We start from the raw sequence: 26425 nt of genomic DNA on the forward strand, positions 1-26425 counted from the left end.
ATGAATTTCCCTCTTTCTTTTCTTTTTTTGAAATGTGTCAGTGGCTATCTTAATAGCTTTCTAACTTCAGGGAGCCCTTCCAACAAAGCCCTGGGCACCTGCCATATAAGCCTTGTGTGTTTCAAAAGATTGGGGTCATGCTTTAGAATGCACTCTCAATGAAAACAGTGGCATAGAAATACAATCAGTCAGTCAGTCAGTCACTGGTCTGGCCTGTTGGGCATAATTGTTATCCAGCATAAACTGATAGTGTCCCCCCAAACAAAACGCAGCATTCCCCCGCCGTTGAAAATTTCTGGGGATGGTGGGCATTCTGTCTGTTAACATAAGAACATAAGGAAAGCCCTTGAGGAGCAGGCCCATCTAACTGGTCCAGCATTCTCTTTTCACAAGCCAGCCTGCAAACGAGACTTGAGTGCCCCAGCCTTCTCCTCGTTTGCAGTACACAGCAACTGGTATTCAGAAGCTTACTGGTTTCAACAGGTAAGATAGAATATTTTAAAGAACCTTGTCCACCTTGATTTTCTCTTTGACAATTGTCTGATATTACTGCCCAAGAACCCTAAGACACCCCAATTTGAAAAACAAAGCAATAGCAGAGTAATGGATGGTAAAAGGAAAGATGTAAAAGAAAATTAATTATTTTAAAATCAGTATGTAGGCATTTATGATGCTAATGCCATTGGTGCATGAAGTCTAATTACAGTTTACAAGTGGCATGGATCAAAATGCAACGTCTGCAGTCAAATAGTTATTTACTAATAGGAATTGTAAGAAGTTTACCAATGTTTGTAACTACAATTACAGTTCTAAACTTTGGATGAATGAATATCTCCATTCGATTGTGTGAGGGTTATGATTGAGAGGTTACAAAGAGTCAATTCATAATAGATTGAACCAGATCTCTTGGCTTACTGTGAGATTTTATTTATTTATTTATTTACTACCTGTTCCCAGCCATGCGTTGCTGTGGCAACCATTCCCCCAAAAAATGTGTGTTCTGTTAAACCCCCCAACCCCACCCCAACCCATTCATCCTCCCCAAAGGCATGGCCCTCCCCCACTCAGCGCCCCCGTTCCTCACACCAGCCCCGTTCCTCACCCCAGACATCTGGTCCCCCCACTGCGTGACATCGTCTTCCTCCCGTGTGAAGGCACCCATCACCCCGGGCCCCCCTCTCTCTCTTCCATCCGCACACCCCATGTGCATCTTGGGAAGGGCCTGGTCTGTTCCCCTGGCTGCGCAATGCTGGGCAATGCCATGTTACTGTGATGTCACAGATAGTCTGTAGCCAATGGCAGTAGCTGAGGCATCCTCAGCTGTGCTGCTTTGACATCCAGCAGATGGCAATACAACTAACATTGGAAGAAGGTTTTTCTAAAACAGAAGGTTACAAGTGAGACATCTATATAATCTAGGTATATAAAAACGCTCGTGTACAGTCTAACAACGTGTCAAATTTTCAAAGCAATTGGTCAAGCACTTTAAGAGATTATCGATTTTGGACAAAGTAATCTTTACATTTTTATTTATATAGATTTAAAAAGACTTAGTTTACTAAAGAAAATATACGCTGCCTGCAGGATTGTTAAATTTCAGCCTAAAGTTTCAACCTTTTCCATGGTAGGGTTGCCATATTTCAAAAAGTTAAAAACTTGACTTGCCTAAGATCCAAGAGAAAGTGCCGCCTTTCAGAAATCCCACCCCCACCCCCACCCAGGTAATGTCCAGGAAAATACAGACCTAAGGCAGCCAACTTTGTCAGTGCAAGTTTAATATATAAAAAAGTAGCAAATCAAAACTATATATAGGGCAATTCTATATTGGATTCAAAGGTCAGTGTCCAAATCTATTTTTGCTATTTTGCTTTTACAGGCTCAGAGCCTAAACTGTTCTGAAGAGCAATAAATAAGCTGGAAGGGAGGGGGAAATATACCACAGGCATATGATATTATCATGCACACACCTACAGTGACTAGCACTAATCAGGTACCTGCAAAAGTTATACTCAGTCTGGTGTGGGGAATTTATGGCTCTCCAGATGTTGTTGGACTGCAGCTCCCATGAGCTTTTACCACTAGCAGGCTGGGGTTGACAAAAGCTGGAGTCCAGCAATAAATGGAAGGACGCAGGTTGGCCTTCCATGCACTAGACCAGGGGTGTCAAACTCAAATTCATCGGGGGCCGCATCAGCAGTTTGGTCACCCTCAAAGGGCCGGTTGTATCTGTAGGACTATGTGTCCACTCTTTATTATCATAAATTATTGTCACTGCATTCAATTATTACTGTTTTTTGTAAGAATGTAAGTAATAACTAACATAGTCAGAATAATGGCAAGTAGATATTCAAATGTACAATTATTGTACAATTTATTGAAAAAATGATTTTTGGTAACTGCACTGGGTGGTGGAGGCTCGCTAGGGTTTCATGCAGGAGCTTTGCAGAGCTACTGGTACCTGGAGATGCTGGGGTCCTTCTGCATGCAGGACAGATGTTCTGCCAGTGAGCCACCACCCTTCACCAAAGGGACTGGCTGAGGTTGACTCACTGGAGCTGTTCTCCTGGTTCCAGGGTTTAAGGGCCAGAAGTATAAAGCAGCATTCTACCGTGTTTTCCCTTTTTTAAGACACCGTCATAACTTTTTTTTCCTCAAAAAAACACAGGGTGTCTTATTTTCGGTGGGTGTCTTTTTATTATTATTACTGTAAGTGGTTCCAACAGCACGTGCAGAGGTTCATCTGGACCTGAGTCTTTTTTTCTTCTTTTTGGTACCAGGTGAAAACGTTGTATTACCCCAGACTTTTTAGATGTGGTTTTATGACCATGTTACTGCTGATTTTTTAAAAAAAATGTGTTCTCCTTTAAAGTTGGTTTGAATGAGGCTCGGGGTGCTCTGCGTGCACTGCTGGGTGTCGACCCAAGCCCCTGGGAGCCGGCAGGAGGAGGAGGAGGCTTGCTGGGTCGTCACCCAGCAGCGCGCGCAGAGCGCCCCGAGCCTCCGGCAGCCAGCAGCAGCAACGCTCCCAGAGACTCGGGGTGCTCCGCGCGCGCTGCTGTGTGACGACCCGACAAGCCTCCTCCTCCTCCTGCCAGCTCCCAGAGGCTTGGGACGGCACCCAGCAGCACACACAGAGCGCCCCGAAGCCTCTGGAAGCCGGCAGGAGGAGGAGGAGGAGGCTTGCCGGGTCATCACCCAGCAGCGCACACAGAGCGCCCCAAAGCCTCTGGAAGCTGGCAGGAGGAGGAGGAGGCTTGCTGGGTCATCACTCAGCAGCGCGCGCAGAGTGCCCCTAGCCGGCAGCCAGCAGCAGCAACGCTCCCAGAGACTCGGGGCGCTCCACACGCGCTGCTGGGTGACGACCCGGCAAGCCTCCTCCTCCTCCTGCCGGCTCCCAGAGGCTTGGGTCGGCACCCAGCAGCGTGCGCAGAGCGCCCCGAGTCTCTGGAAGCGTTGCTGCTGCTGGCTGCACTTTGAATCCTCCTGCTCCTCCACGCGGCGCTGCTGGGTGCTTTGTCTGTGCTTCAGCAGCAGCAGCAGCAGCCGTTTCCAGGCGCCGAGCCGTGGCAGGAGGAGGAGGATTCAAAGTGCTACAGAGCACTGCTGCGTTGCAGAGGCTCGGGACTCTCCGTGCGGCGCTGCTGGGCGCTGACCTGGCAAGCTGCCTCCTCCTTCTCCTGCTGTGGCTCGGGGTGCTCCACGCAGCGCTGCTCCAGCCGCCTTTCTACCCCCCCCCCAGGCCCCAGCTGTTTGTCGCCGCTTTGTCGGCGCGGCGCTTCAGCAGCAAGGTCCCGCTGCTGGGTCCCGCTGGCTGGGGCGCTCGGCGGGCCACATGATGAGGTCTGGCGGGCCGGATTTGGCCCCCGGGCCTTGTGTTTGACACCCGTGCACTAGACCTTCAGACCATCTGCCAGCTTCAGGAGTGCTTCCACCTATAACAAAAAGGCACACAAAAAAGTGAGAGTGGGTGTAGGGTAGTGCCATGTCTACTCAGATGTAAGTCTCATTAAGTTCAATATATGCAAAGTGCTTTGGATGCTTGGCATTTGATGTATAAATGCTACAATCTTTATTAGGATTTGATCTTTAAAAATCATTTTACAAACAATGTTTAAACTGCTTTCTAAACAGTGTATCTCCTGTGGGAATTGCAAATCAGGTTTTGGCCAGAGCACCCCTTGTAAAGGTCATTCTATTTTTAGACAATCCTATCCTTAATCTATTTTTTATTTACTTTCCATTTTCAGGTACACTGAAAATACCGTACAGTACTCCCCCCCCCTTTCTGGTTTGTAAGAAATTAGATAACTGAGGTGGGAGATGTTGCAGCTCTTGCCTATAACGGATTTGACCTCTGCTGTTTTTAGGTTTAATTGACCAAATTTAAATGTTCTCTCAAGAGAAAACAAATTACTGTTCCATTATTCACTGCATTGCCATTTCCTGCCTTGCTGGCTTTCATTGATACACAAAAAAGTAGGGCTGCATCACTGATCACAAAAAGCCCAAGGAAATGCAGAATTGATATTTTAATAATCTCAAGAAAAATATGTCTAGGAAAATGTGGCATGAGATATGCCTCTTAGAGAATGCAGAAAGAAGTATAATATTTCCTACGGAATGCATATAATCATCCCAGTGTGTGTTATTGCAGCAGCAAAGCTGCCATTATATTTTTTCCCCTCATCACCAATCTTATTTTTCCTCTTCCCCTCCAACATCCCCATTCCTCCTCCTCTCTTCCACTCAATCCACCCCCTTTGTTTTGCCACTCCATTAGCAGTAACATCTCTGGTGTTTTCTCTGCCTCCTCCCTGTCTCACTCTGAGGAAGGACCAAGACCAAGAGGGTCCTTCCTCAGAGTGATGCATTCCTGGTGAGGTGGCAGAGAAAGTGCCACAGTGGCTAGAAATGCTGCTTACATTTTCTTTTCTATATTTAAACCAGAGCCAGAATGTGTCACTGCCATTTATGAGGAGCAAGAAGGAGGTGGGCAGGAGAGATGTTAGTGCAGTGAAGGTGTGCTCAGTGGCGGAGCTTCATGCTCCCCCACCAGGGGGCAGAGAGCAGGTGGGGGCAGAGCTGGCATGCATCCCAGGGGCAAGCCGCCCGCACTCCTCTTCCTCCACCAGTGTGTGTGCTGATGGGAGCACCAGGTTAACTATTCCAGTGCACCCACAGGGCGCCAATTTCCCTTCCATCTTGCCCTTGCCCTTCCATATAAGTGGCAACAACACACCTGCTGGGAAGGTGGCATTGTGGCTCCACCCTGATGAGTGAGCCACATCCGGTTCAAAGAACATTTCTCACTGTGGTGGCAGGCCCTCTCCCATCCACCAACCTTGGCCCTTCTTCATAGGGTAGAGTGAAGCAGGGCAGGGTATGCAGAGAGCCTTGCCAGATGAGTGTCTGGTGGCAGCAGCAATAATGTGAGCTGGGAACACATGCAAGAGGAGGGGTCCCAGGAACACCAATTTATCACCTTGCTGTGTCTGGCATTAATTACGTAACATGTATTATCATTACATTATTCCACCTCAATCATTTCAATGTGAAGGAAACACAATGCAGATGGGGGGGCATAATCATTTACAGTGGATACAATAAATAAATACACACCCAGCAACACAAGGGGAATGGTATGGTGGCTATAACAAACAGCTCAAGGGGTAGGAGCTGACTCCCAGTAGATTTATCCTGAGCATATATCCAAACTTCCCCCCAAAAGCTTGGTTTTGCACCTCAGCCATGATGAACATCCAGTAGCCATCTTACTTTGTAATGAGGGATGTGGTATAACGTAGAAAGTGTTTCATGAATAAACCTAAACATTGTGGATTTTAATTCCTTTTTCTAAGTCATAATTGGTATATAATTGGTATATAATTGGTAAAGGGACCCCTGACCATTAGGTCCAGTTGTGACCGACTCTGGGGTTGCGGTGCTCATCTCGCATTATTGGCCGAGAGAGCCGGCATACAGCTTCCAGGTCATGTGGCTAGCATGTCAAAGCTGCTTCTGGAGAACCAGAGCAGCACACGGAAACACTGTTTACCTTCCCACTGTAGCGGTACCTATTTATCTACTTGCACTTTGACGTGCTTTCGAACTGCTAGAATGGCAGGAGCTGGAGCCAAACAATAGGAGTTCACCCCGTCGCAGGGATTCAAACTGCCGACCTTCTGATTGGCAAGCCCTAGGCTCTGTGGTTTAACCCACAGTGCCACCTGTGTCCCATGGTATATAGGAAGCTGCAAATATTTTTTTAAAAAAATTCTCAATGGGATAGTGACAAGTTATGAACTTGGGCTGGTTTTGTACCACTTGTAAAGGACATGACAACCCTTGTGTAAGATCTTTGGACATTTCTTGAAAATCCTCCCAATTAATCAAATGTCTGACAGATCAGACTTGGCTTGTGTTTGTTTGCATTTCATGTGTGAATGTGAGCAAGAGAGAAGTGGAGATTTAGCACCATCGATCATCTCTTTTCTACAGTTGCTTGGAGGAAGGTCCAAGAAAGTGACCTTCCCTACAGTAACAGTTAGCAGTGCTCCTTCATCAGCATTTGCAGAGACAGATATCCTTTAGGGCATCAAAGTGTTCCTTTTGCAATTACTATTTAACTTCAAATTTCTGGTTTATGCTTCTTCTGAGTGTCATGAGAAAAAGCTAATGTTCATATAGTGAACATAATTGAAATACTGGCTAATGCAGAATGCTTATCCTTGAAAAATATATTCTGCAGCAGATGCATGAAGTCCAAACAATGCATGCAGGCCATTGGCTGTGAACAGAAGCCTGGGGCACCTAGCATCTCCAGGTAGGAGTGGAAATGTCCCATGTCTGAAACCTAAAGAGCCACTGCCAGTCAGGGTAGACAATAATGAGTTAGATGGGCCAATGGTTTCACAGCTTCCTATGTTGTCTGGGCTCCTTCAGAAGGAACGGCAGGATATACATACATTTTTCTTCACCGTAGTAATGAGAAAATACTGGTTAGGATTATTCCATAATTATGATGGGTCTTCTGTTTAGGCAATGAGATTGTGTAGCTCCCTCTCCCCACAGCAGCCGTGGAAGCCACTCATGGGGATCAGGGGACCCTCCAGTCCAGTGCAACATCCAAACTATTTAAGGGTTACAACTGGAAGCAAAAATTGGCAAGTCCTCTGTACGTGTATAGCTGAGCCTACCATGGCTCCATGGATCAGTGGTTCTGTGTTTAGAATAACTCCATTCAGTAAAAATTAAAGTTACATGGCTTAAAAAAACCCTGAACATGTAACCTGATTTTTGCAAAGACCATGTTCATGGCAGGTACACTGAAAAACAATACCTCATACTTACCAAATGCTTATTTCCAAGCCGGAAAAAGCTTTGCAGTTCTATTTCATTGTGATTTATTTATTTGGCTTTCACAGAAGCTTGCAGTAAATGGCTTGTTGCTTTGGGAGTATTTGAATGGTTGTGACACCATATATCTCTCCCTCTCTAGGTTCTAGCTAAGTGCCTTGGAGGTCCAGGGACATCTGCTCAATTCTCTTGATAACATAGATTTTGTCTCATTTCCCCCCCTTCTCTCCTTTCTGTCTTGGCAGAATCTGGCAGGGCTGATTCAAGAGTGCTTTAACACAGAGATGAAGGGCATCTTTAGAAATCCGAGCTGAATGTTCCAACTTTTAAGCAATTATTTCAGAAAACACTTTTGTGACCCCAAAATGCTCCAGTTCTCTATTGTGTCACTCAGAGGAAATAAGCATGCACACTCACACAAATGCTTGCAAAAGCTTCTAAGGGGTAATATACTCTACATCAAGAAGAGAACTCTTATGAAAACAAGACATCACACCCAGTCTTCTCATCATGTATTGTTATTCCTGGAGGAAAATTCAATTCTAATGGCCCCAGGGACCCCTGTGATTCAGCCACCTTCTCTGAATACTTTCAGACTAAGTGTTTTGGCACCCTGGCTGAGGTTAGCATATCGCCTGACATGCTGTAGGTTGGGAAGTCCTTTACATCATCATCCACAGATGAGCCACTCCATTTTGTCAGAGGCCAAGTTAGTGTTGCCAGGGCTGGTCATACTGTGTGCCTCTTGGCTTAGGTGGCAGATTGGGACGGACAGGGGAAAGTGTCCCCTGTTCCCATAGCTTGCTTAAGCCTCTGTTGCCGCTAGGTATCCTGGACACCTTCCTGAATTGCCACTGAACTGCTGGAACAAGCACGTCCACCAACCACTGCTCTGAGTCCCTACCACACTGAGCCACTAGTGATGCTCTACACTGCAGCCTGCCAGGGTACCATAAATCCTGCTACCCACCCAGGCTCCAACTGCACCAGGCTAGGGATGGGGGAGAAATTTGGTTTGGTGTCTATACCAGGCATGCCAACGTTAGGGGCCTGAAGTGTCTCCAGCCCCGCTCAATCTTTGTTGGAAAGGGGCTATCAAGGTCCATTTATGAAAAGGATCCTAGCCCAAATCCACTCAAGCTGGGGAGCCATTAAAGGTTGCTCTAAGTACCCCTCTTTTCACCACTCTGATGTTTATCATTGTCTCCTCTGTTTTTCTCCTTCCCTCCAATCTCCACCAAACCTGCCAGTTACGACCTATTTATATGATGAAAACATAATGCCAAATGAAAGTAATTGATGACTATCTCTACTGCACAAGACTAGTGACTGGCCCAACCCTCTAAAGCCAAAATCACACATACTCTGTACCAGATAAGCTGGGGAATATCATCCCCCTCACCCCCGCAGATCCATGAGAACTGATCAGAAACTTGTCATGTATTAGATGCCTATCTTGATACATTGAATTTGTTGTTTTCTCTTCAGGAAATGAAAATCATTGATATTAATTGCATCCCTAGTTGCCACAGATTTCAAAAGGTACATGTACTATCATATATCTTCAGTGAAGTACCAGCTTTTTGAGCTATGACTTGCTAATTAAAATTACCACTAAGCATTTCTGTGCTGCTACATAATGAAACATAAAGTGTGGGAACAGTGTTGTCATTACTCACCATTTTGGAGTATCAGGTGATCAATATAAAGGTTTATATTAACATGGGGAAACCAGTCCATTTGTTGGCTGTCCAGCTTTTAAGACATGGTTATCAAATCGACAGAAATGTGGTATTTTACCACCAGTGGAGACTTCACTACTTACAAAAAATTCAAAAGCACTAACCAAGCACTAGTAGTTCAGTGCCTGGAAGTATTTTCCTCCGCAGTTCAGAAGGTTGTGCATTTGCCATCTGTGGAGCTGTGATATTTTAGCTCTGTATTCATTTCTCTCTCAGTAGGGTTGACCAAGGTTTTATCGCTTAATTTATCACCCTGGCTACATCCAAGGAACATTCCAAAGGTGGCTGAAATCATAAAAGTGAATGAGAAGTTCCACACGCCTGCTAAGTTTGGTGCATGTACAGGTGCTATCATTACTCGGCATCCGTTACTTTTCACATTTCAACATCACTTTTTCCAACTAGCCATTTTTGCAATGTTAATTAATGTCACAGCTTGCTGGGCACATTTGACGGGACAGAATTTACGTGGGAAGCTATTGGATGTACTCTGGACTATAATTAAGTAGTTAGCTTTCTGTCATTCTTCTCAGTGTCAATACAGTTCTACTGGCTTGGAACTATACATGTTCACACCAGTAACTCATTTATAATAAACAGCCCTAGCTATGGTGAAAGATCTGTATAGCTTATTACACCAAAACTATAGCAAAAGCAGCTCATTTATTCTTCTCTCCAACTTTCTGCACTTCCTCTTCACTTTCTCCTTCAGCTGCAATCTCCTGTTACTCATATTAAACCAGTTGTGGCCAATGTATGTAACCCACCTTGCCAAAAAATCAACAAACTAACTTTTTGGTTCAGCTGCTTTCCTAGGACTGCAAAAACAGGAAGGGGCAGGGGATTGGAGTTATCATTCACCTCTTCTGCCACAAATAGATATACCTGGATGAGCTCCGTACGGTTTGATTGGCCACAAGTTGTGGAATCTTGATTTAGAGGCTCCACCACTTTGTTTTACCTACATCTGTCATTTTGAATTCCCCTTGTGGTTCCTATTGCTCTAGACAAGTTTATCACACACACCCCTTTAATCTTTGCTGTCCACTGCATCCATGGCTTTCCCCATTCTGTTTAAATGGGCTGTCTTTCAGGGATCCACACTGCATCCAGCTCAATTGTGCTACAGATATGAGTTATCATAGTTCCAGTACAACAGGAAGGACGCCTGCTTGTAAAAGGGATGCTGATAAGTGGGTCTCCCACACTGTATGTTCTTTCTTTTAGAAATGCTAAATCCACTCCACATCTTCTTGAATGAAAGCTCCATTGTGCATATTTTGTGGTTGCTGCTTCTACTTTTTCAAAAATGCATATGTGTTCATATAGACCAGCGGCAGGAAACCGTATCAGTCCAAGGTCCACATTTGTTTCTGAAGAACCTCTTGAGGGGCACTTGTCAGTGTGGAACAGGGCCAGAGGCAAGACTAGGCAGAGCAATATTAATATTTGTACAGAAGGTGAATACACACACACACACACACACACACACACACACACACACACACACACACACACACACTTACTTCCTCTCTAGTCTCCATCCAGGCAAGCAGGAATCATTGTCAAAGTTCAAGGACACACTCCAGCCAGGCAAAAAGCACTTAAGCCTATCAAAGCCAGTGAGTGGTGTGGCATGGGATGACAGAGATGGCTGAGGAGGGACTGTTTTCTGTGCAGAATGAATTCTATCAAGCTTTTATGCTAGAATAAACCAGACCCTGGCTATTGCATTTTGAACCAGCTGATGTTTCCTTCACTTTAAACCTAGCATGAGATGTGGTCTATACATGTAACAAATTGCATGCGGGTGGTGCCATGGTCTAACCACTGAGCCTCTTGAGCTTGCTGATCGTAAGGTCAGCAGTTTGAATCTGTGCAATGGGGTGAGCTCCTGTCGCTTTGTCCCAGCTCCTGCCAACCTAGCAGTTCGAAAGCATACTAGCATGAGTAGATAAATAGGTACTGCTGCAGCAGGAACGTAAACGGCCTTTCTGTGCACTCTGGCTTCCGTCACGATGTTCCATTGAGGCAGAAGTGGTTTAGTCATGCTGGCCACTTGACCAAGAAAGCTGTCTGCAGACAAATGCCAGCTCCCTTCGCCTGAAAGTGGAAATGAGCGCTGCAACCGCATAGTCAAATTCAACTGGACTTAACTGTCCAGGCGTCCTTTATCTTTTACCTTTACCTAAAAAAGGGTAAAGGGACTCCCTGACCATTAGGTCCAGTCGTGACCAACTCTGGGGTTGCGGCGCTCATCTTGCATTATTGGCCGGGGGAGCTGGCATACAGCTTCCAGGTCATGTGGCCAGCATGACAAAGCCGCTTCTGGCAAACCAGAGCAGCACACGGAAATGCCATTTACCTTCCCGCCGGAGCGGTACCTATTTATCTACTTGCACTTTGATGTGCTTTCGAACTGCTAGGTGGGCAGGAGCTGGGACCGAGCAACGAGAGCTCACCCCGTCACAGGGATTCGAACCGCCGACCTTCTGATCAGCAAGCCCTAGGCTCTGTGGTTTAACCCACAGCGCCACCTGTGTCCCATACCGTTACCTTACATGTAACAAAAAAGAGTGGTAAAAAATTCACTGTGCCCCTTCAGAATGGAGGTGCGAACAGCGGTGGAGCTAGCCACTCGGGCACCTGGAGCGCCACGCATGCCATGCACCCAGGGGTGGACAATCCGCCCACAGGGGGGGGATCAGTGCAGCGGCAATCCGTCTGGGGGGCTTTTGTCACACCCCCTCGGGAATGACTCCTGGGGCCAACCACCCCCACTGCCCCCCCTTCTTACGTCCCTGGGGGCGAAATCAAACCTTTTAATCTTTCCCCTTTTAAAAACAGCCTGCCTTTTCTCACACCCCCTCAAAAAACACCTAAATAGTCAGAAAAAGCGGGTGAGCTGGAACAATTCACCCTGATGTGTTTCCATTTGCTAGCATTTTTTAAATGTAGTGGTGCGTTCAAAAGTGGCATCCTCATATCTGAAGTATTGAAATCCTTTCCATGATTATATTCCAACTTCATTGTGCTGCATGTGTGACCAAGCTTCCAACAGATAGGTCCCATTAGTGTCAATGAATTTAGACATGCCTAACTTTCTCCAGATTGTGCCCAATATATTTAATTTATGAGAGCAAGATCAGCAGCATTAAGTTTTTATAGTGTCATTCTAATAATCCACGGACAACAAGTTTAAGAATAAATTGCCAGAAATACCTATTTAGGTACTTTAAAGAGGGAATCAGCTTATGGTATTTTACTTGATACTCTTTATTTGGTTAGAATAGCTAATCAATGAGTTGTAATTGTTTTCCAATTTGAGATAGAAGAGGCTAGAAAGCCACAGTTCCAATTACTGTCATATGCAAAGCAGGAATTCCCTGGCAATGCCTCTGCCAACCAATTCTAATGATAACACAGTTCAAATAAATTTGTGAGATGGTTTGTGTAATGAAGAGTTATAGTACAACTTTTTTATAAAAAAAACCCACTCATACAGCATGTTTATACTTTTTTAAGGGTGTATTTCACGGAAGGTGATTTAGGAAATTATTCACAGCTGGTTGAAGGTTACTAGAGAGCAATTAGGAAATTGAAGGTGTCCTTAAGATACAGGTTGATATGGCCAGCAGCTACAAATGCTAATACTGAGCTTGATTTCTTCCACTGTGTGGAGGAAATTGTCTTGTGTGCCTTCTTGGTCTTGTTTAGAGCTCTCTGATTTATATGATAAACTATCATACTGTGGTTTACTTTATGCAGGTCAATCTCTAGGAGACTAATTTTAAATTTATACATGAAAGCAAGTACCTAATCAATGACCTGCTTGACCTCTGGCCAATCAGATTATGAAAAATTGTTTGTTCTGTGCAATACCATCACCAGAAGAATGAGCTTTGCTATCTGCTGCTTGTTACCAGTAGAGGGTGTCTCACTCTGTTCCTTATAACAACTGGAGCTGAGGTCTAGTGCTATCTCCCTCTTCAGGGCTTTAACTCTGCTGTTAGCATGCAGGCTATTGCCGGTAATGCACTTTTAATAAGTTATTTTTATGCAAATTTAATTTTTTTATTATTACGTTCATTTGAACTGTCTTTTATGTTGATATTATGGACACTGATGGTTGTGTTTTTTTTATGCTTTCAGAGCATAACATGCATGAAATAACAAAGTGAGCATGTCTCTAAGAAACTGCCTAAATTTCCTTGAAATTTAGGGAAAATACAGTGGACTCTTGTCATATATGCCTGTTTATGTTTCGAACAAAAAAAAAATGTGTGTCAAAGTTCAAGGCCTTGTACCATTACAAAAGTTGCAAGCCCATTTAGTAGTAGCTGCTAAGTGGCAGGTTCATCACTTTGAGAACTTATCAGGTGGGGCCTGAATCAGGTAAATGCCGTCTGATTGGTCTGGATGACAGAGGACTCTTGATTGGCTGGAGGTTCCAGTCAGTTGGGAGTTAACTGTCAGTTGAGTGGAGAGGCAGTGGAGTTGAGTCAGTTGGAGATGAGGAGGGAAAGGGGAGTTGATACGGAAGGGAATAGACCAGAGAAAGGCAGGACTGAATATTTACAGCCAACAGGGTCTCTTGAGTCTTAAGAACCTATCAACAAGCACCTTTAGGACCGTAAGTATCCGTATTACCTTAAGTGTATAGTATCCTGCTAATTAGCCAACTACCTTGGTTTTCAAAGTTCATTCTGTCTCTCGTGTTGGTGTCCATCTCATGCCTAAGCTTAGCATACCAACTATTTGGCACAAAATGTGTTGTCAGGGATACTGGTTCCCTCAGCATCATGTTGTATAAACATAGGTTTAGGTATCTATTTATGCTGCCCCCAAATTAGTGAAGAAGCACAGATACCTAAACATTTTGTGCTGAAGTATTTGGCTTATATGTACAGCTTGCTTACCCATCACTATTCATTACAAGTCACATATTCTGGGTCAACTGAAATGTTCTGTATAATTTATGTGCTCAGTTTCATATGAGTTAGGAAGAAATGCACACCATTATATTCACTTTTGGCAAATTAACAAGAATTTTTCTTTGGAGCACAGTCTTTTTGCCATTGGCTTATTTTTAAAATGTTCCTAGAACTCAAATTATAAATCCAGTAGTTCATTTCAACAAACCATTATACTCTGCACAGCACATGAGATTTATTTGCAATGAAGGTGGAGGGACGCTGATGAAGTTCACCCCAAACAACAAGCTTGTCATATTAATTTACATGGGTCATAATTCTTATTTAAACTGGGAGTCAGGAAACCTTATCCTGAAACTCTTGCTGCATTCATCACAAATAATGAGGTGCATTTTGAGTGAATGTCAATCTTTTGTGCCCACATAGCAGCATTCAGACGACCAAACCAGCAAACTCAGGGGCCCTGTAGTACATGCTCAGAAATCATTTGATTACAGTACTCCTTTCCAGGTCTCAAGGAGAAACTACCCTACCTACCTAATTTCTGTATTTTAATCCAGTGATATACCCATAGCTGTGTTTGTATTCATGTCATGGTTTCCTGCCACCAAGTCCTGCTACCCATCTCCATGGCTCCCACTTCTACTGGTAATTTATATTGCCTCTTAACAACAGCCGGCCCCATTTCCTCATAGGGAAGAGTGGATAATGGGCACTGCTGGAACAGGTTCACAGACTAGTGTGGCAGTAAAGTTTGCCACCAGTGGAGCTGCTGATACAATCCAACAACCAATTAGGAGTCAGGGCACTGAGGCTCATGACAGCTGAAGAACAGGAGAAAACCATGGTTCCTGAGGCAGGTGGGGGCTAACCCACAACCTATGGCCAGATGTCATGATGCCAAAAGTTTTTGTGTGTGGACTTTTAAGTCCCCCGCACCCCACAATGTTTCAATTTTTTCATTAAAAGTTTTACTGACTGCTCTAATAAGCATGCTACTGTAACACTTTGATATGCCACAATATGCTTTTTATTTTGTTTGTTATTTTTGGTCTCTCAAGACGGCCCAAATTTCTGCATTCTATTTTTTTAAAAGAAATGTTTATTTTAATAACCACTTCCATAGGTCTTTGGATGTAGTTCCCTGGTGCTGAAAGATTATCAGCCCCCCCGACCCCGCACCCCAAATATGTCCTTTAGAAAAAAATGGCCCCCGCGCATTTACACTTTCCCTGTGTCTGCTTGGACATGTAGCCCTTGGCCCAAAAAAGGTTAGCAACCCCCAGCATAGGTAATATACTTTTGCCTGCCCCCCCACCCTGTGCTAAGTTGGCAAACAGCATTGTAAGAGTGTACAGGAATAAAAATACTATGAGTCAATTTGGAACTCTTGAAACTTGAACACCCTAGGGTTGCATCATCACCACCACCAAATAATAAAGGAACAAAGTACTCAATTTCTATCCTGCCCTTCGTACAACAATTTTAAGGCATGCTACATAAGAAGAGCAGAATGGATACCATCTTATGCTGCGTATCAGATATAAAACCACAACTAAAAATGAACTGCTCCTGCACCTTCAACAGCAACCTGATCTAAGTAGATGATTTCCTGGCAGGAAGATAAAGTGATGGGGGAAGGCTTGGATGATTGCCTATGCAGCTATAACCTCTGTTCCTCTGTAGAAACTCCATGAGGATTTAAGAGATTTATGCTATAATATCAATTTTGTTTTGCATGATATTTCACTGGTTAGTATCATCTTCATTGTTCACCGGGGGTGCTTTTTTGGTTTTATTACTGTGCAGTTGAAGTCAAGTTTTCTATTCCTGGCATCACCAACATCATAAGTAAACTCACAGGATCTTGCAAAATGACTGAGGCAGGGCAGACCCTCTCTGGAGCTCACAATGGGGTTATTTGTCCCCTGTGTAGGGAGGATGGGGGGGAGGTAGAAACAGCTGCTAGTACTGCGGTGGGGTCAATATCATGGAGGTCCTGTTGCACCAGTGGATCTGTGCTGGTACAGCATTGGCTACAACCCTATAGATGCAGGGACATAAATTGCGAAAACATCCTCAATTATGGTTTTCAATACAGCCTCATTCTCTCCCCCCTCCCCCCCCCCGCATAATTTTAAACTGAGAGGTCTGGATCAAGGGATGGGAGACATCTGCCTAGCTTTGTATTTTAATGCAAGCATACCTAATTCACTCTTCTCACCATGCAAAAAACAGAACACCAATATCCTGTGTTGTTGTACTCTTGGGGGGGGGGGAATTGGAGAACTATATCACAAACTTCAGAGAACCGCGAATTTAGAGGTGTAGTTCTCCAACTCCCAAAAATGTGCATAAAAGTAGACGTATTAGTGGAAAACATAGTGGGGGTGGAATTAATGTATTAGTGAAAATGGCATACAAAATGTACTGCCTTGTGAACATTTCTTGCAAAAATGTGTATATAAGAGAAACACACTAAAAAGCTGGTGAATTTCATGACTTTTATTTTTTAAAAAATTGCAAGCTGATGAGACAATGACGCAAGCTTCCTGAATTCCAGAAAGTATATCCAGTCATTCCTATGCTAAGACAGAATACCTTTTCTAGTCTTCTGTATGCAGGATGAATTTTATTTTTGTAAAGGCATTTGAACACACGACCCTCTACCTGCATGCTGAAGTGGTACAGTCCAGGAGAGCCAATTGCCACTTATTTCAGCTGCATGTATAAATTAGTCAAGTTAGAACTATTTCGAGATGACTTGCTGAGATATGGTTTGATAGAAAGTGGTCAGTTAACTGTAGCAGTATGTTTTTCATGTAAAACGTGGCTCATTGTTCCTCAGATAAATGAGTACAACTGTGTATGTACAAGAGGAGTGAGGGGCACTGCTTTGATTTCTATTGAGCTAGTCAACATGTTCCAAAAATTTAAATATTTAAAAGGAGTAGGATTTTTACCCAGCAGGAATTAACTTGGAAAGGACACTTTCTCTATATACTGATATGTAATGCCTGAGTAAATCATCTTGAAACTGCTTTGAGTACAGCAGTGAATTTGAGTGGGAAGACATTACATTTTCCATATAAAAGAATTATTGAACTGCAACACAAGATTGGTGCTGTGAATGTTTGATTCAACTATTAAATCATTTCAATCGGAAGGATGAATGTATAATATTTCAAGCCAAATCTCTAAAGAAACACACAGACAATCTTGCTATCTTGAAATTTTATCTACCGGATAAAATACCGTCCTATATCAAAAGTATTTTTAAGGTAAATTAAAATCGCATGGCTTGTAGCACCAAGCTTCCTTTACAATTTGATAATATGACGGTGTATGAAAGCTTATTAAAGGTTTTGCCTTTAGAAAACCAAAAGGAACACCTGACTTTAGATGCTAACACACACATTTCATTGGTGATTTGGATTATTTTGCCTAGTTAAGCTAGTGAACAATATGTTTGGCTTGTGTTAAAATGCCACATATCACATAATAAGATTAAAATGGCAGTATATCATCAATATATGATAATTATTTCATTAGTAGGAATGTTAAAGTCATTAATGAAAAATGCAATATTTGCCCTGCAATCATGTGGTTCCAGGGATGCTATCCCACATCAGATCTTTCTCTAAGGTGCACCCCCCTCTCTGCCACCACAGAAACATGTATGCCCCTTGCTAGATACCAACATCAAAAGCTCCAACATTCTTACAGTGGTTTAATCTCTCCTCTCAGGGAATTTTGGGAATTGCAGCTCTGTGGGGGCACGAGAGGCCTCTTAACAACTCTCTGTGCCCTTAACAAACTACAGTTCCAATGATTCTTTAACAAAACCATGAGTCTTTAAAGTGGTATAAAATTGTTTATAGTGCATATAGGGCAAGGGTGACTCAGAAATGGATCGGGACATTTTTCAAATGCACAGAAACAGATATGAGGCAAATCTGGGGGCCTCTGCACACTCCTAATGTATGTTCTTATTGTGATGGCATGGCAGACAATATGCCGACTTTTTGTCACTTTAATTCATTGCCCCTGATGCACATGAATCCTGGATAACATAAACAAAAATAGAGTACACCCTTCTCCCACCTGCTGAATCAACCCAGCACAGTGTGAGATGAGGTAAATGAACCACCTTGTAAATTTTAATACATTTTTAATAATTAAATTTGCTGTTTCTGAGTAACACTATGCTCTCTCTGCTTCAAACTGTACTGCAGATTTAAAGCAGCTCTGCATAAAACAAAGCTCTGTGCTTTCCATTCATTATAAATCTATAAGATGAATCTATGAAATGACTATAGCTTCTTCCTTTTGGCCAAAGCAGATAAAATTTACAGGCACAGATGCTCCTCCAGAGTGGATTAAGCTTGCCAAATTGCAGACAAATATTTCCAGGAGCTTTGGTAGGAAAAATGAAAGAGATTCACTTCCCTCCATAATTCATATTTGGGCAATACCTTTAATAGAATGTGAACATGGTTTTTGGTATACAGGCTAATTGAATAGTGCTTTTCTTTCCTGGCAAAATTCTATTGTGTCTCATGGAATGATAATACTTCCATCTCATGTATTATTGACATGACCTATTTTTTTCCCCTTTAGTAGTGATGTTGGTTTTAATTTTTTTTAATAATATACCATCAACCCTCATTATATGCAATATGACATTCTTTAATTTCATTCATTCATTCCCCCTATCATAGCAATATAAATGTCTTTCATATTAGGCTCTCCTTTTTAATGCTCCATATGGAGGTTTACTTTCTTCGTGGAAGTGTGTGTGTGTGTAGAGGGGTCATCTAGCTGACCAAAGCTGCTTTTATTTTAAATGTCAGGCCTCATAATTGCAAATCTTCTAATTGGTTCTGCCACAGAATGATTTGGGCATGTGCTTTTTAATATTATTATTCTTGAGTTGTATTGCCTGTAAATAAATCATGATCACCAACAAACTTATTTCTTTAAGAGCTAAGATTTCTGACAATCCCTTTATTCTGAAATATAAATTATTCATTGCAAGCAGCCACAGTTGGTATTGATCAGAAATGTTTTGCGACTTGTTAATCCATAAAATACCTCATGAATGTTGCTTATATGTGGAGTGGGTTATCCTTTTATTTTCTCCCATCCTTTCTGCTTATATCATTCTTAAGTAATTCATTAATAATGTCACATATATTAACTGGGTTGCATAACGTTTTCCCTTTTAAGATGATGTTATAATGAACTGGTTCAGTGATGCGTAATATCTTGTCAACAGAATGCTTGTTAAGATTCTGTTCATAAAATGTCACAATTTTAAAGCCTTATTTATTTATTTATTTATTACATTTATCCACCGCCTTTCATCCGAGGATCACAGGGTGATTTGCAGTATAGAAATACTGAAATATAAGGCATACATTTATCCTGCTAAGTCACATTTTAAATGTCTGTGGTCTGATGGAATTAATATCTGTAGATTATGTAGACTTTTTTGTTTTTGTTTTTTTAAATGTAGCTTCCCTCAGCTAGGTGACCTTCACATATACACGAAAGTAAGCTGTCTAGCTCATTTGGAACTGAAATGCTACAGAAAATACATAGATAACAATAACACTTTCACAAAACAATCCCTTGGCAATTTGCCTACATTAAAATATTGGAATTACTGATGGAGTGGTTGTGAAGGTTGAGTACAGCTATGGGTGGGTTATTTGGAGATTCTTGATAATATTCATGACTAACTTGGGCTGGAGCGTGGGCATTGTTTTAATATATTGGAGGAATATAATTACACTTTCTCTGGATTCCTTAACAATGTGACTTGTGCTTTTGCACTTCAGTTATCTAAAATGATTTATTGTGTTTATTAATCCCTTTTTACACAAGAAGTGTCTCAAAGAGATTTATAAAAATTGTTATAATACCAAATAGTACAAATATTAAAACCAAGTAAACAAAATAAAAAGCGAAGAACACACCCACATATGTAAAAGGCAAGTCTCGCTGTCAACATGGGAAATATGAGCAGCAGCCTTTGCAGCTAGGAAAGGGGATGTCTTTCCACTCCCCCTTTTTAGTTGCTCTACAGAGCTATTCGTGTGTAGAGAGTCCATTGATTTCAGTGGGTAGAGGATAATGTTGCAAAGCTACAGAATATCCTAAGCATCCTGAGTACATATGATTAACTCTGGGATGAAATCTAGCCTTTTCAGCTGGTGAGGATTCTAAAAGTCCTCCCTTTTCAATATGTGAGAATGATGAATTACCTACAGGCTTCTCTATAACCTGCAGGAGGAGTTTGATGGCTGTATGAATAACAGAGGAAAGAAAAAGTAGTGTGGCTTCTCCTGGTAGTAAGTTTACATAAATATGAAGTGGTGGTTGGAGTGTAGGACTAGAACCTGGGAAGACCAGGGTTCCAATCCCTACTCAGCAATGAAGCTCACTGCATGACCTTGGGCCAGTCACTGCCTTTCAGCCTATCCCACCTCACAGGGTTGTTGAGATTAAAGGGGGGAGAGAACCATGTATGAAGCCTTGAGCTCCTTGGAGAAAAAGGAGGGGCAATGTAATAAATAAAATAAATTACAAATCAAAGATGAGAGAGTGCGGATTTTTAACACAGATACAGATACAGATACAAGGTAAATCTTGGGGCCTCTAATACTTTACATTTGTACAGTATATCACTTTCTGAAACAGTTCAGATGATCTAATTGTAATCCTTTCAATAATTCTGTATGGTAAGTTAGCATTATATCCTTATCCCACATACTGCAGACGTGGAGGGGAATTGACGTACTGTAGTTTGCCTAAGGTGATCCAGCTGAGCTCACGGGAGAAGCAAGATTCAAACCCAGACAATATTCATAGTTCAGACTCTTGGCCACTATGCTACATTATTAAAAAGGAACCCCAACAAATGCCCTTAAACTACACTGTTCTGTTTTAAAATGTGTATCATAAATTATGAATCAATGTAAACAAAATCATACTAGAGTATTACAATGTAGATAAAGCGTATGCATTATCACACGCTTTTTTGTTTCAAAACAAAATAGAATTTGACAATTATTCTATAAATCTGATTGTTTCGTCCTCTGATGAAGTACATAAATTTCACTAGTATTATTATATTCCAGACAATTTCAAACCATTCTACAATTAATGGTGTTTAACTTTGCTTCCACACTTTAGCAATAGTTTACTGCTCATTTTTTAGACTTTGTGTTTTTTGTTTGAATGACATGCTGTGGTTAACGCTTAAAGTGTCATTCTTAAGGATATCATCAATATATTTTTTATTTCAGAACTGTGCATGGATCACATGTCTTTGCAACTCCCAAGTACCCTCAAGTCAAGGATGGTGCCTTTTAACACATCTACTGTTCCTTAGTCTTTTATTTTATCCTTCCTTGTATGCAGCAGCAGTGTGTAAGACAAGTAGTTACAGTAGCACAGAAGAGAGGATTAAGTGATTACTTGGCATTTGAAAATTGCATGTCTGTTTAAGGGCTCTTACAAGTACCGGTATTTAGAAGAATGTGTTCTCACTGTGGTATACTTGGCTTCCTGACAAATTTCCTCCCTAAGCTGAGCACAGCACCAGCATCCTACCAGAATAAAACAAACAGGCACCAGCATACTTCTAAATAACACACCCTAATAGATAAGAGTTGGCTTGAAACTAATTACATAAATTTATCTGCTGTGGGTTCTTGGTGTTGTTCTTTTTAAGAGAGCATAATATGTAAATGTAACACAGTTAATTCATATGACTTATTTGGGGAAACTGGTCCAGATTTATTTTTTTTAAGTTCACAAATATAAGCACCATAAATAATCTATATTATTTTACTTCTTTAATTAATTAATTATTCTTTTAGCATATTAAATGGCTATACTTGTTAGCAGGATCATTGAACTGTTGCCTTTTTGAGATAATAAAATTGATTTTAAAAAAAAACAGGTACCACACATGGTTGGTTGGAAAGCCTAGATTTTCCAAAGCCTAGATTTTCCAGAGCAGCTCTACTCTTAATTCCTAGCCCAACCAATTAAAACTGGAATTTGGCCCCTAACAATAAATTAAATATTACTTTTATTTGAATTGACACAGGAGTACAGCCCCATCCAAAATGTAGGGTGGATGTTTCAAGTACTATGCTGTACTGTGTAAGCAACCAATTCTTAATTTTTAGAATGCACATAATCTAAATCATCTGTAGAGAAGGGGTGAGGAATCTGATGCTCTCCAAATGCTATTGGGACTCCACCATCCGTAATCATTGGGCTTGTTGGCTGGGGCTCATGGGAGTTGAAGTGTAACAATGTCTGGAGGGCCACGTACCCATCCCTCAGTAGAAGCTGAGAGTTTATCCATTCCTTAAAAGAATACATGCACCCGTGGGTATTTTTCTTCACAGCATACCTTTTTAAAAATATAATCAAATTAGCAAGTTAAAAATGAAAATTGTGCATAGATATAACAAGTGTACGTATCTGTATTTACCATTTAAAGTTAAGCTAGTATGTTTAAGTTACATATGGATCTATGGTTAATCAAGAACATTTAGAAGTGTTTTTCCCCAATAACTTCAATCTATCATAGCCTACAAAACAGACTGATAACAATGCAGTAACTAAAGGTCTAATCAAACTTCAGTGTGTTTAAAAATTATCATTTCATTTTAATTATGTATTCCAGCTAATCATTATATCAATTTAGATCACTAGATCTTCTTCAATCCTTCTGATCATCATTGTTTTCTTTTGCTCCAAAACATTAATTTATCCATTTTCCAGTTTAATTAAATCAGCCTATCAGTTCATCAACATTGCTAATATCCCCACCCTAATTCAATCATTAACCTAAAAATATTCGTATTCTTGCAGAGTTATGGATTTAGCTGAATGGGAATATAATATAGTAGTTCATTAAGCTAATCCATTCTAATTTTCAATTAATCTCTTTCATTTTATCAGAAACACTACTAGCTCAGAGAACTCTATTCCTGTAATGTAAAATAATAATAATAACAATAATAATAATATCAAATCCTGAATTTACCATTCAATTAAATCAATGTGCAGAACAATTCTGTGTATGTGTACTCAGAAGTCCCAGGTACTCTCAGGTAAGTGTGCTTGGGATTGTACTCCTAGACTTCCTTTGGCTCACTCATCTTTTCTTCTTTGCACTCTTGCTTTGAAAATGTACTGTAGACCACAGTGGTTTTCAAATGCTACTTTTCACATGTAAAAGGTTACTATTGCTGTCACCTCTCTGTCTGCATAGATGCAAACATTTATTTTATGAAGAAATAATCCATGTGGAGCAATTGGATGCAGGGATTTAGCTTGAAATGTTAACTTTGAAATAAAGCTTCTGAAATTCAAGCCAAGAAGGATGTTAATGAAAATAAACAGACCTCTAGACTGTCACCAAAAATATATAGACTTGCAACTTCTGTGGGGATTTGGCTCTGGATATTGCATATCAAGCTAAAATTGTGTAACCCCCAGAACTGACCTCTGTGACCATCCCTATCTTTCTGGATCTGGCATACCAAGCAGGTGCCCTGCCCCCTTCCTAGCAAGGTAGAGAGCTTTTAGCTCTCCACCTCACTTACCAGGCTCTGGGAGGCTATCATACCAGCTCTGAAAGCCTCCCAGACCTTGGTGAGGCAGAGAGCTTAAAAGCTCTTTCCACAGTGGGAAAACCTAGCATGGAGTGAACTTTTAAGGGAAGGTTTTATGTTTTTGAGACTACAGGAGGAGAGTTGCCAATAGATTGGCCCAATTCACAGGATTTGTTTTGCCTGCTCTGCATTGGCATGGAGATGAATCATCTAGTGATAGAAGCATGGTAAATAGAATAATTTGGTCACATTTTTGGTAGGTAGGTGTGTGAATTCACTAGGCAGGGTTAAGCTTAGGTGATCACTCTTAGTCCCCCTGAGGAGTTTAGTCCCACAACCTGCCTTCAAGGCTGTGAGACATGTTGACAAGGTAAGGATCAGAGGCTAATCTGTACTACCTGATTTCTGGACGTATTATCACCTATACATAATCTGAGCAGGCTGAAAGCAAAGAGTAAGGTTACCATAACTTCCGTCATAGAGCTTCAGTATGCCGATGACAACATAGTGTGTACATGCTCAGAGGATGACCTCCAAACCATCCTAAATATCTTTGCAGAAGCTTACGAAAAGCTTGGCCTATCACTCAACATCCAAAAAACCAAAGTGCTGCACCAACAAGTACAAAATAACCCCTCTGCAGCGCCACAGATCCAACTCAATGGTGTAATGTTGGAAAATGTTGATCACTTCTCCTACCTAGGCAGTTATCTTTCCACAAGGGCCAACATTGATGCCGAAATCCAGCATCGCCTGAACTCTGCGAGTGCGGCTTTCTCCTGATTGAAGTGCAGAGTGTTTGAGGACTGGGACATTCGCAGGGAAACCAAAATGCTTGTTTACAAAAACTATTTTACTACCAACCTTACTATATATGCTTGTGAAACATGGACCACTTATAAACGCCATCTCCAACTCCTCAAAAGATTCCATCAACGGTGTCTCTGAAAAATTTTACACATCACTTGGGAAGACAGGCGAACTAATATCAGTGTACTGGAAGAAGCAAAGATCACCAGTGTTGAAGCAATCATTCTTCAACATCAACTTCATTGGAGTGGTCATGTTGTGCGGATGCCTGATGATCGTCTTCCAAAGCAACTACTCTATTCCGAACTTAAAAATGGAAAGCGTAATGCTGGTGGTCAACAAGAGAGGTTTAAAGACTGTCTCAAGGCAAATCTTAAAAAAATGTAGTATAAACACTGACAACTGGGAAACACTGGCCTGTGAGCGCTCCAGTTGGAGAACAGCCTTTACCAAAGGTGTCACGGGCTTTGAAGACACTCGAACTCAGGACACAAGGGAGAAACATGCTAAGAGGAAGGCACACTTGGCATATCCACACTGTGATCAACTCCTGCCCAGAAACCAATGTCCCCACTGTGGAAGGACGTGTGGATCCAGAATTGGCCTCCACATTCACTTACAGACTCATTGTTAAAACTGTGTTTATGGAAGACAATCTTACTTGGCTACAAGTGATTGCCAAAGAAGAAGAAGAAGAATTCATTTTTAGAGATTCATTAAATGATCTCCTCATTCAACACACTTTATTTGTGTTTTATTTCTTTGTCATGGTCACAAAAAGAATTCTGACTTAAGCTAGATCCGATAATCTAAATTCTGCTGTAAATCACTGCTGAATAGCTGCTTGAATTGTATGACAGGCTAACCTATTATTTATATAAAAGTATCTAACTTTTACTCTGAAAGAAATTATACTACTCTAGCTTGGCAGGTTGCTTGTTAAGAACCAAGCCGGACATGGTTAATCTAACTAATCCTGTCATTAGCCTTTCTGCAATTATGGGGGGCAAAGTAAACTCTCTGATTGTGATTGACATCTGTTTGATTTGGCTTTAAGTTGAGCAACCTTACGTCTATATTATAAAATGTAATCCTTAATGACATCTTTTTTTAATTATTATTTTTAATTGGAACATATTTCTCTTCAATTCGTATTTTTATGTGAATATGAAATTTATCTAAACAGAAGAAAAGTGTCAAGCTCATGAAAAAGTTGAGAGGATAAGCTGTGTTCATACTACAAAATTCTGGGTTTCTGTTGCAGGAGATTCTTGTCACCTTTCTAGTGTGAAAAGTCAACCACCATCCTTCTCATAACATCACAGCTTTCAATTAATAATGCATGCAGAATTCACTGGGTGAGTAAATACTCTATATGCATATATGGTGTTTGCACTTGTTTTATGCAGTATCATTTCTGAATGATTGAGCCTGAAGTATAAAATGTAAAATATTTCTGGAACCAGTGATGGGACTCAAAGGAGAATGAGTTTTCAGAGTGCAAACAGCGGGTGCAATCCACTGTTAAGGCCCATTGATTTCTGTAGAATTAAAATAAGTGTTCAACTCTCTTCCATTGGAAACAGTTGGACTCCTTAGAGTTGAATGTGCTTAACTTTGGTTAGACTATGGAGTTTTGCCCACTGCGCAGCCTGCTATCCATCAAGCCAGAAGTGCTCCTTCCAGCCATTGTAAGGCAGCCATCAAGGGCTCAATAGGCAACCAGTGGCAGGTAGCAAAAATGGGAGGGTTGTCAAGCCCCTTGTGGATAATGTTGGGCATGCCTGGTATACTTTAAATGAATTTATGGTTCCAGTGCATGTGTGGGGGATAAGTAGTATATTTCCGAGACCGAGCCTGGAGCTGTAAGTGGTTCAGGAAACTTTTTGTCTGCTGCTACTATCATTTTCCAATGTCAAATCAATTTCAATAACCAAGT

Source organism: Zootoca vivipara, chromosome 5 (genome assembly GCF_965207765.1).
Source record: "Zootoca vivipara chromosome 5, rZooViv2.hap1.1, whole genome shotgun sequence".
NCBI classification, from domain to species: Eukaryota; Metazoa; Chordata; class Lepidosauria; order Squamata; family Lacertidae; genus Zootoca; species Zootoca vivipara.